The sequence below is a fragment of the Benincasa hispida genome, chromosome 1 (genome assembly GCF_027475165.1).
Source record: "Benincasa hispida cultivar pf3 chromosome 1, pf3_genome.v1.1, whole genome shotgun sequence".
In the NCBI taxonomy this organism is placed as follows: Eukaryota; Viridiplantae; Streptophyta; class Magnoliopsida; order Cucurbitales; family Cucurbitaceae; genus Benincasa; species Benincasa hispida.
The window spans coordinates 8,467,873-8,477,369 of NC_143478.1; the positions used below are offsets into that span (position 1 = coordinate 8,467,873).

The following is a 9,497-nucleotide window of genomic DNA, read 5'->3' on the forward strand; positions in this document are numbered from 1 at the left end:
ATCCTAGGTTTGCATGCAATTCTTTATTATAGGTTAATGGTTGCTAATCATTAATTTTTATAACTATTACAAATTTTAATGATTAGTCCTATAATATGCTCGCTATGATTTTAGTTAATTAACAATCATATTGTACTTCAAAAATTAAACCATATTACATGCATTTCATAACTTTAATATAACCATTATATTAAGTTTTGGATGTGTCATGCTCAATGCATATTGAATTTTAATTAATAACTTATAATAATATTATGAAAGTCAACCAAGCATATTCATATACATTAATAAATATAACTAATTACATTTTCCAATTAATGTCATGTAACAAGTTTCTCCAATTTCATATATTTTATATATCACATACATTAAATAAACCTTGGAATTATAAATCATGCATTTCATACCATACATTATAATACTTATAATATGCAAAAAATGCACAAACATGTTTAACCTAAGGTGGGATTTCTTTAAATGACATCTACAAAGCATTTAAATAACAAATGAACCTGCAATTTTGGCCCCTGGGATAAAATAAAGAAGTAAATTACACTATTTTAGATAAATTTATCCTAAAATTTCTTCTGTCGATTTAGAACCGGACCAGACCAACCTGAACCAGCCTGAAACAAATCATCAACCTGCGAACCAAGCCAATCCAACCGAACCGGACCACTAACTGAACCGCAGTCAAACCGGACCCGCTTTACTAACCCTAATCCTCTGCAGAATTGTGCAAGAATTGCGATTTTTGGCCAAATTGGTCTCAAACTTCCTCGACACGAACCCTAATTCTAGACCCGGACTTACAGAGGAATTTACAACAATAATGCCCAAAAAACATAGGGGCCTTTACATTGATCATATCAAAATTGTAAATCTAAGGCTAAATATTACAGAATACATTCAATTGCAAACCATAACATTCATAATACAATAAATCTCACCAAACTAATGAAAAAAATAAATAAATTGCCAAATTAATAATACAATTTGGCTTTGGTACCGGTATGAAAACCCTAAGGCACTAGCCAAAACACAAAACCATTTCGTTTTTTTTTTTTTTTCAAATTGACATTTAAAATCAAATAATTTTGCATTGGAATAAAAGATAATATCGATTAAGTATGCAATTCCCAAAAAGACTAATTATACAGGGAAAGAAATCCTACCTTGCAAACCTTTTGATAATTCTGTAGAATTTCTCTGTTAAATTGGGATTAGGTACCACCACTTGGAAACCCCCTATTCTTGTAGAGAATTAAGATTATGGAGAATTGTGAGATTTTCTCTTTTGGAATTTGGGAATATCACAGAACAATTTTTCTTTCTTTTCTCAGAAAAGAAAACACGCACAAAGAGCTTGAGAGCCTTCTCCTCCCTCTGCAAAAACAAAACTCTTTGGTTAGAGAGAGGGATGGAAAAATGTGGGATTGATCCTACGTTTTCTAGTAACTTCCCTAAAATAGGGAGTTAATTTTTTTAATTTAATTTAATTTAAATTAATTAAATCATATTTAATTAAATGATTATTTAAATCATATTTAAATGATTTCCTCTCATATAACATATAGTTTTAATGTGCATCTAATGTACATTAATTTTAACATATAGTTTTGATTTAATCAATTAAATTACATTAATTAATTAATTAATTCTTCAATTAATTCAGCATCCAATTAAATATCACATATTTAATTTAATTTCTCATTTGAATCATATTAAAAAACATTTCTCTCATTTAACCTATAGTTTTAATGTGCATCCAATGTACATTATTTTTAACCTATAGTTTTCAATATGAATCTTATTCATATCAAATTAATATATGAACTATTTTCCAATATTTCGTTCTCTCGTTTATTAATTTTGAATAATATCCAAAATTAATAATAAAGTCTAAAATTAAATTGTATATTTAAATGTATCAACATACATTAAGAAATTCTCAATTCTGAATTTGAACGTTTCAAATTTAATTTATGACAAATTACCTCAATACCCTTTACAAGCTAGGAATGGGACCTAATGGACTTGTAGATCAGAAGCTCCAACGATTATAATCCTTAGTCTTATGAGTTACATTCAATATCAATAGACAAGGTTGTCTTATGAGTTTGCTGAACATCAATCCCTGTATGTCTCTACATACAGTTAAATACAACGATTATTGATAAAAACATTAATAACTATTTATTAATGACAGTCATTTAATTACATTCAATATCTACGAGTTTTAGGACATAAAACCCAACAATTTTAACCCCTAATCCGGATCAAACGTTCTAATTTTCTAGTTTATTATGTTTATCGGCTTATGTTTGGAAGAAAATCAAGGACTATTTTCATCATTTTTATGGCCCAAAAGTTTTTTTTTAATAGTATAATAGGACAAAAGGATTTGAATCATGGCCCTTTGGGTCGTTTACATATCTGTATGCTAGTTTACCTATGCTCGTTTGTAGCAAAACAAAATGTTTAATTGACTATAAAATCATTATTGTTTATCAATTAAAGAAAAAAGTGAATAAACACGGTGGAATACTAACCTTACATCTAGAGTTTGCTATGTTTGACTTGAACATTGAAGAAACTATTGATGCAAATGATGGATGCTGGAAAAACATGAAGTCGGGAGATACATATAAAATTGAGAACATGTTATGTTTTGTTTTTCCTAAATTTTTTAATTTTTAATTGTTTTTGTACCACCATTTTATTTTTTAAAAATAACCTTATAAACACTACTTAAAATATATATATATATATATATATTTCACTTTCCATTAATGTTTTCAAAAATTATTTTTATTATAAAATTCTAAATATGAATTCAAGCATTTAGTTATTTATTTATTTCTCCGAGAGATTAATTCAAACATTTCTTCAACCAATGTGAGAAGTGAGAACTATAGACAAACATCCAGATAAAATCATTCCAAATTCAAGGATTAGGACATGAGTTTTTTAGGCAATATAATAGTTTAAATAAAAAAAATGAATCAATTTATTTATAAATAAATCAAAATGCACTATCTATCTACACAATCATTGCTTTGAAAACATTTTCAGTAGATTGAGCATTTAAAACAATTATCCTACGATAACAGAATGCAGGAGAAAAAAATGATTCTCCGTTTCTGCCACCCACGCTTTCTTCCATGGTTTTCCTTTCCGCCTCCTCGTTCTCCTTAGCAGTATTGGCAGCTCCAAGATCTCTGGTTTGCTTAACTTCATCTTGTATTTCTTGGATTCAATTGTGTGAACTATTATAATCCGATTGCATTTTGAACGAACCTCTTTAATTTATACTTGTTCTTCTAAGTTTCTAGATTGTCGCCGTTTCCTCCATTTATCTTTAATTAGGTTACTATCAGCTCATATATCTGTGGAGAATAAGAAATTCTACCTATGAGAATCAGAGGATTAGTGGTTTATGGCTAATATTGCATCTCTTATGATCTCCATTCGCCAAAACTCTCGATTTTTCAAGAACCTTAGGATCCACATCTGGAATCTTTCAGTGGAAATGAACGGAGGAAATAATAGTTATGAAGAGATTGAACCGAGTGAGAAATTATTGAATCCTACTTGTCGGCAAGACGTCAGTGAGATTGTGGAAGAGGTATGTAAGGTCATTAGGAACAAATCAGATGGGAGTAGACTCTACTTTTTGATTACTCTTCTTTCAATTTCCATGACCCATCTTTATTCGCGAGCTTTTGAAGTAGCTAAACTGTTTTGCTTTTGTTGAGGTTTTTTCTCTGGTTGAGTTCACAGCCTGAGTTCTTGCCCCATCCAGTCAGTTGCAACACGCTTTTTTATGCTCTTTTGGAAGCCAAGGATTGTGTTCCCGCTAAATCTTTTTTTCATTCTTTTGGTTTTAGTTCTGAGTCTGCTTCTTTGGAGAATTACATTCGATATGTTTGTGAGGGTGGTTTGGTTGAGGAAGCTGTTGATGTATCTGATGTGTTAAAAGAGACTGGATATCGTCCATCCATTGAGACTTGGAACTTTGCTTTACAGAATTATCTTAAGCTTAGGAGGACTGATCTTGTTTGGAAACTGTAAAAAGAGATGATGGAAGATGGTGTGCAGAAGGATGTGGGGATTGAGACTAGCATATCTTATCTAGACATTTTGCAGCGATAACAAGGTGTCGAGAGCTTATGCGCTTTTGAGCAGACTTTAGAAGATGGATTGGCCCCTTGTAATGATGTTTTCAACAAATTGATTTCTGGGTTCTGTGAGGAGAAGAATTATGATAGATTAATAGAACTTCTTCACACAATGATAGCTAAAAATCGTAATCCAGATATTTTAACCTACCAAGAAATCCTTGACGGGCTCTGCAAGAAAAGGAAGCAGTTGTAGGCATTTGAGGTTTTCAATGGCTTTAAGGGTTGGGGATATGCTCCTGATATGTGTTGGAGTTGATGCCCTAAACTCTCGTTGGGTCCTGTAATTTGTAAACACCTGTATTGAACAAACGCTTGTGATGTAATAATATGAGATATTTTCTTCACTATTGTCTATGAAACATGAGATGCTTTATTTGCTTTACCACAAACCAATAAACTAAGATCCCTAGTTGTCGTTGTAACTTAAGCATGTATGCAAAAACATACAAGTGGATCATACCTTAAGTGATAACCAAAATGGTCTGTAGTATATGGATATAGAAGGGAAACCTTATCCTGGTGACATTACGGGTGTGGCCCACTTTGTAGATAGTTACAAGTGTTGTGACGTGCTATAGATGGTGTGATCCTAATCATTCATGTGGAGACATGTAAGTGGGGGTGTCGATAAAGGAGTTTGTATAAGACCAGACCATGAAGTGTTTAGTCTCGTTATATTACGCCGTTCATGACAGAGACTTCACTTCACTAGGATGACCATAGGTAACATGACCTTAATCCTGAGTGAGTTGGGAACTCTGCCTTTGAAGACGGTCCTTTGATTTGCATGGGTGTGAGTGGCCAAATCGCCGACTCAAACCTACCACTTTGGGGATTCGTCTGATTGGGGAGTTGGGAACTCAGTTACACAAGATGGAATTCACTCTTTCCCTAAAGCAGGGGTAAGTAGATAGATTGTTCCCTTAAGGGTTGATTCCGGGGCTTGAACGATGTGGCGCTACACACCTTCTCGTGGCCCGAGAGGTATCCACTCATAGTAGGATTATGATATATTGTTCATTAGAGGGATCAGTGGTACTTAAGGAGTTAGATGTAACTACAAGGGCAAAATGGTAAATTGGTCCAACTGTACTTACGAATATCTGTGAAGGGTTATCGTACTGTTGACTGTTTATATCCGATGGACACAGAAATTTATCTGTGATGAGAAGAGTGCAATTGTTGGTCTTTAGTGGAGTGCCCGACAATTAACAGATGGTGGATCTCGTGGCTAAAGAGTTTAGTCAACTATTCACGTACCGTTGGAGCTTCAAGTTACAGGTCCATAAGGTCCCCTTGATAGCTCAATGAATTCAAGTTGAGAATTAGTTTTTGGGTCAGTTTGAAGTGTTTAAATTGACAAGAGGGAGTTTGATTATATATGATATGATTAAACTGGTTCAGTTATATATGATATAATTGATATGATGTATGAGATACATTAATTGGAGGAAAATGATATTAATGTGATTTATATCAAGTAAAGGAAAAAAGGACTATGGTTTCAAACTATAGGTTATAAATATAATATGATAAGTTAGTTATTATATTTATTTATAATTAAAAAATTATGAGATAATTGTTGGTGGTTTCTCCTTAACCGTGCGTGATAATGGGAGGTTATATTTAGTTTTCATAATTAAAGGATAAAATGAAAATTGTTTTCATTTTGTAAGAATCATTTCATATCAAGTACACTGTCTATCGTTTAGCTCACAAGAGCCTACGTGACAGCTTCAAGTGTTTGTCTAAATGATCATGTACACACGCCATTATCTAAATGATCGTGTAGCATTTTACTAAACGATCGCGTGGTTGCGATTTTCTCTAAACGGTCGTGTAAACGATCAAACCTGTTTTACTAAACGATCGTGCACCTTTTTTAAATGATCAAGCACCCATCATACGACAGACACATTACTCTCCCACTTGCTTGGTCATTGAGTACGATCGTTATTTCTTCCTTCCCTCTACCAAATCCAATAGAGCCCATACCTCCTGGATTCTCACTCCGAGAATACCAAGGTCACTGATGGTGGTGTCCGTAAGGCCGCTTATTCATGGAGAAGATTGTTCGTGTGCTAAGCGACAGCGAGAGATTTGGGTAGACGATTGCAGTGACAGCGAGAGGTTGCTGATCCCAGTTCTTTGCAAGAGCGAGAGAAAGTTAAAAGAAGAGTTCTTCAAAAGGTATGTCTCTCGTTCCTTTGTATTAATTGTTAAAAGCATGCCGTAATTTGTTCTGAAATGCATAACTTGTTGGTATGTTTGTGAATGTTTGTAATTTTATCACAATGTATTTGGAACGATCTTGCTTTCGCTCATGGATTCTCTTTGATAATAGTTCCTTCAATATGGTCATGTATACAACAATGATTTGTGGGCTTTGTAAGATGAGTTGGTTTGGATATGTTAGAAAGTTGTGGTTTGAGATGATTGATAAGGGATTTCTTCCAAATGAGTATACATACAACTTATAAGATTGGAAATTTGGATGAGGCCTTAAAGCTATATAAGGAAATGCATGATAAAGGTTATAAAGAAACCACTCTGAGCTGCAACATAGTGATTACAGGTGTGTGTCTACACGGAAGGATAGATGAAGCATACGACTTCTTTCGAGAAAGGCCTTGTAAAGATGTAGTTTGTGATGTTGTAACATACAATACTCCGATTCAAGGATTTTGCAGAGAGGGGAAGATATTGCAGAGCACAAACCTATTAAAGGAGCTGCTAGAGTAAGGGTTGTAGCCTTCAATTTCCTCTTATACGCATCTCATTCAAAAGCTTTGTCAAGTAGGTAGTGTGCAAAAAGCAAAGAAAATGTGAAACGACTTGCATAATAGAGGTCTTCAGTCGATGGTCTCCACTCGTTATCACATAAGGGATGTGCGGTAGAGGGGATGAAGTGGTTGATATGTAACACCCACTCCCGAACTCACCTCTTTCACCTGAAATGAGATGTAAGGACGACAGGTACCACCCTTTCATGGCATCTATAGTCCAACTTTCTACTGTCAATCTTAGCCAAAGATAAATGATTAAAAACTATTATTTTATTACAACATAATAAAGTTCAAACATCTTAGTAAATTTACAATTATTCACTTTTTAACTTGGCCCATCTATCAATTAAGAAGTTCATCTTGTGGGAAACCTCGACTTCAAGTAGCAACTCGGACTCTTTTCACTATCGTTCGTCAGTGAGAATTCCTCTCTTTCCAAGTCTTCTGGCTTCCTAGTTCCTTCTTGGATCTCGAGCCTATATTGGTCCAAATTTAACAAGAATCTCATGTTTAGGGCTAGAATAATCTTATAATACCTTTATGGTCCTAAACCTAGCTTACCAACTCCAATAAACGTGAACCTAGGCCCTGAAACAACTTAGGACAGTAGCGATCACAGGGTGGCCCTCCTCAGCACTAGTTGGACGCATGGTCCACTGTCCCCAATGCATGGTTACCTTCTTCAACGCCTGGACAACATGCTCAAAACATGGTTGCTCTTCCCCTACGCATAGGCATTCACTTAACACCCTAAGTTTCCTCTTGTGGCATTTATAGGCAATTCCAAGCCATCCTCATCATCCCCTCAAGTCCTACAGCGTTGACACCTCCTACTTGCATGCAAATCTTATGTGTCTTCACCATGCAAGGCCCAACTCATGGTTTCCTTTTAAGATGTCAGCCCCACATCTCGTTGTTGGCTTTTTGGCCCTTAATCTCAAATTAATTAATGTTTTGATGATAACAAGACTACTTTTATTTATTGATGATTTGAGTATTTGAAAATCTTGGAACAACGATTCCAACACAACTTGAATCACCCAAATCGGAGCTCAAACGAAGAAAATATAGGCAAAACAAGCATAATGGAAAAATCCCAATTTGATGATGTGACATACCTTTTTCATCAAAATGGATCAATTGAAAGGTGCCACTTGGAGCATAGGAGGAATAACACATGGTGAAGCTTTTAATTTTTGGATCGGTTTAAAATGAAAATGAATTTAAAAAGAAAATGAATATAATATTATTTTATATTTATGTCTAACGGCTAGTTGGACACGGGTTTTAAAAGAAAATGATTTGAGATATATATATGTGTGTGTGTGTCTAACGACTAGTTGGGTTTAAATCTCCACAATTCAATTTTCTTTTCCAAGATCCAATGGCCCAAATTAAATGTGGATTCCAACAATTTTTCCTCTCTATTTAAACTCGTCTTCTTCTCCAGATCATAATAGCAATTACATATATTTACAATCCTCAAAGCCACCATTGTTATTCTCTCAAAACTCTCATTTTTTCTTTTTCATCTTATTCTTGAGATATTTATTTTATTGTGAGGATTAATTTGTTGAGTGCTACAATTTGTAAATTCACTCTTTTAGAAAGTTTTTTCTCATATTGTTCATCATTTCTAAATCTATTGTAAAAGTTTACTCTTGAACTCATAACAAGAGTATTGTAACGGTTTGATCCTAACTGTGGAAAGAATCAGGTTTGTTTTTGCACCTAAAAAAAGAATGTTGTAGCGGTTCGATTCTAAGCCGTGGAAAGAGTTAAGTTCGTAGTGACATACCCAAGAGGAGCTTGGGAAGTGGATATAGGCCGGTTGTGTCGAACCACTATAAAATTTTCGGTGTTAATTTTTCTATCCCTCTTCTACTTTAATTTTGCAATTAATTTGTTGTTATATTTTATTGCATGAAATTAATTGCAATAATTGTTCCTTATAATTTCTTATTGTTTATTTAGATTGGTTGAATTGATCTTTACATATCTCATACCAATCTTTTTATTAGAATCAAATTGGATGCTTAAAAGTGTTAGTTTTAATTAATTGGCTATTTTGGGTTGATTTGCATGAATTTATTGTTTAAATTATTTGTTAATGAAAAGTTTGTTAATTTGTTTAATTTGGCTCACATTAGTAAAAAGTTTTGATTAGTTTTATTAAACCCTTTTCACACCTCCTATAGGGTTACCATACAGATCCTACAGCTAGTACGAGAGTTGGTTGCTCTCTTGTTTGTGATAAAATTTTCATAAATCATTTTAAACTAATATTCATTGTTTGAGTTTGTCACTCCTACAAATGGTTACTCTTTTACATAAATCATTGTTAAAATCTTATTTTATTACTTAAAATATCAAAGATGTTTAAGCCATTGTCTATTGAAAATAAATCTTTGATAGATGAAAATGATTGTTTGAAAAGTAGAGTTACTGATATGTTGTTGCATAATAAAGTTGTTGATTGTTGTAATGAGAAAAATGCACTGAATGACAAAATTACTTTTCTTGAAAA

At 33.4% G+C, this 9,497-nt stretch overlaps 1 pseudogene; it reads left to right on the forward strand.

Moving 5' to 3' along the window:
* The first annotated feature begins 3,439 nt into the window (after window positions 1-3,439).
* Window positions 3,440-8,897, forward strand: LOC120075741 (uncharacterized; annotated as a pseudogene).
* Window positions 8,898-9,497: the final 600 nt, after the last annotated feature.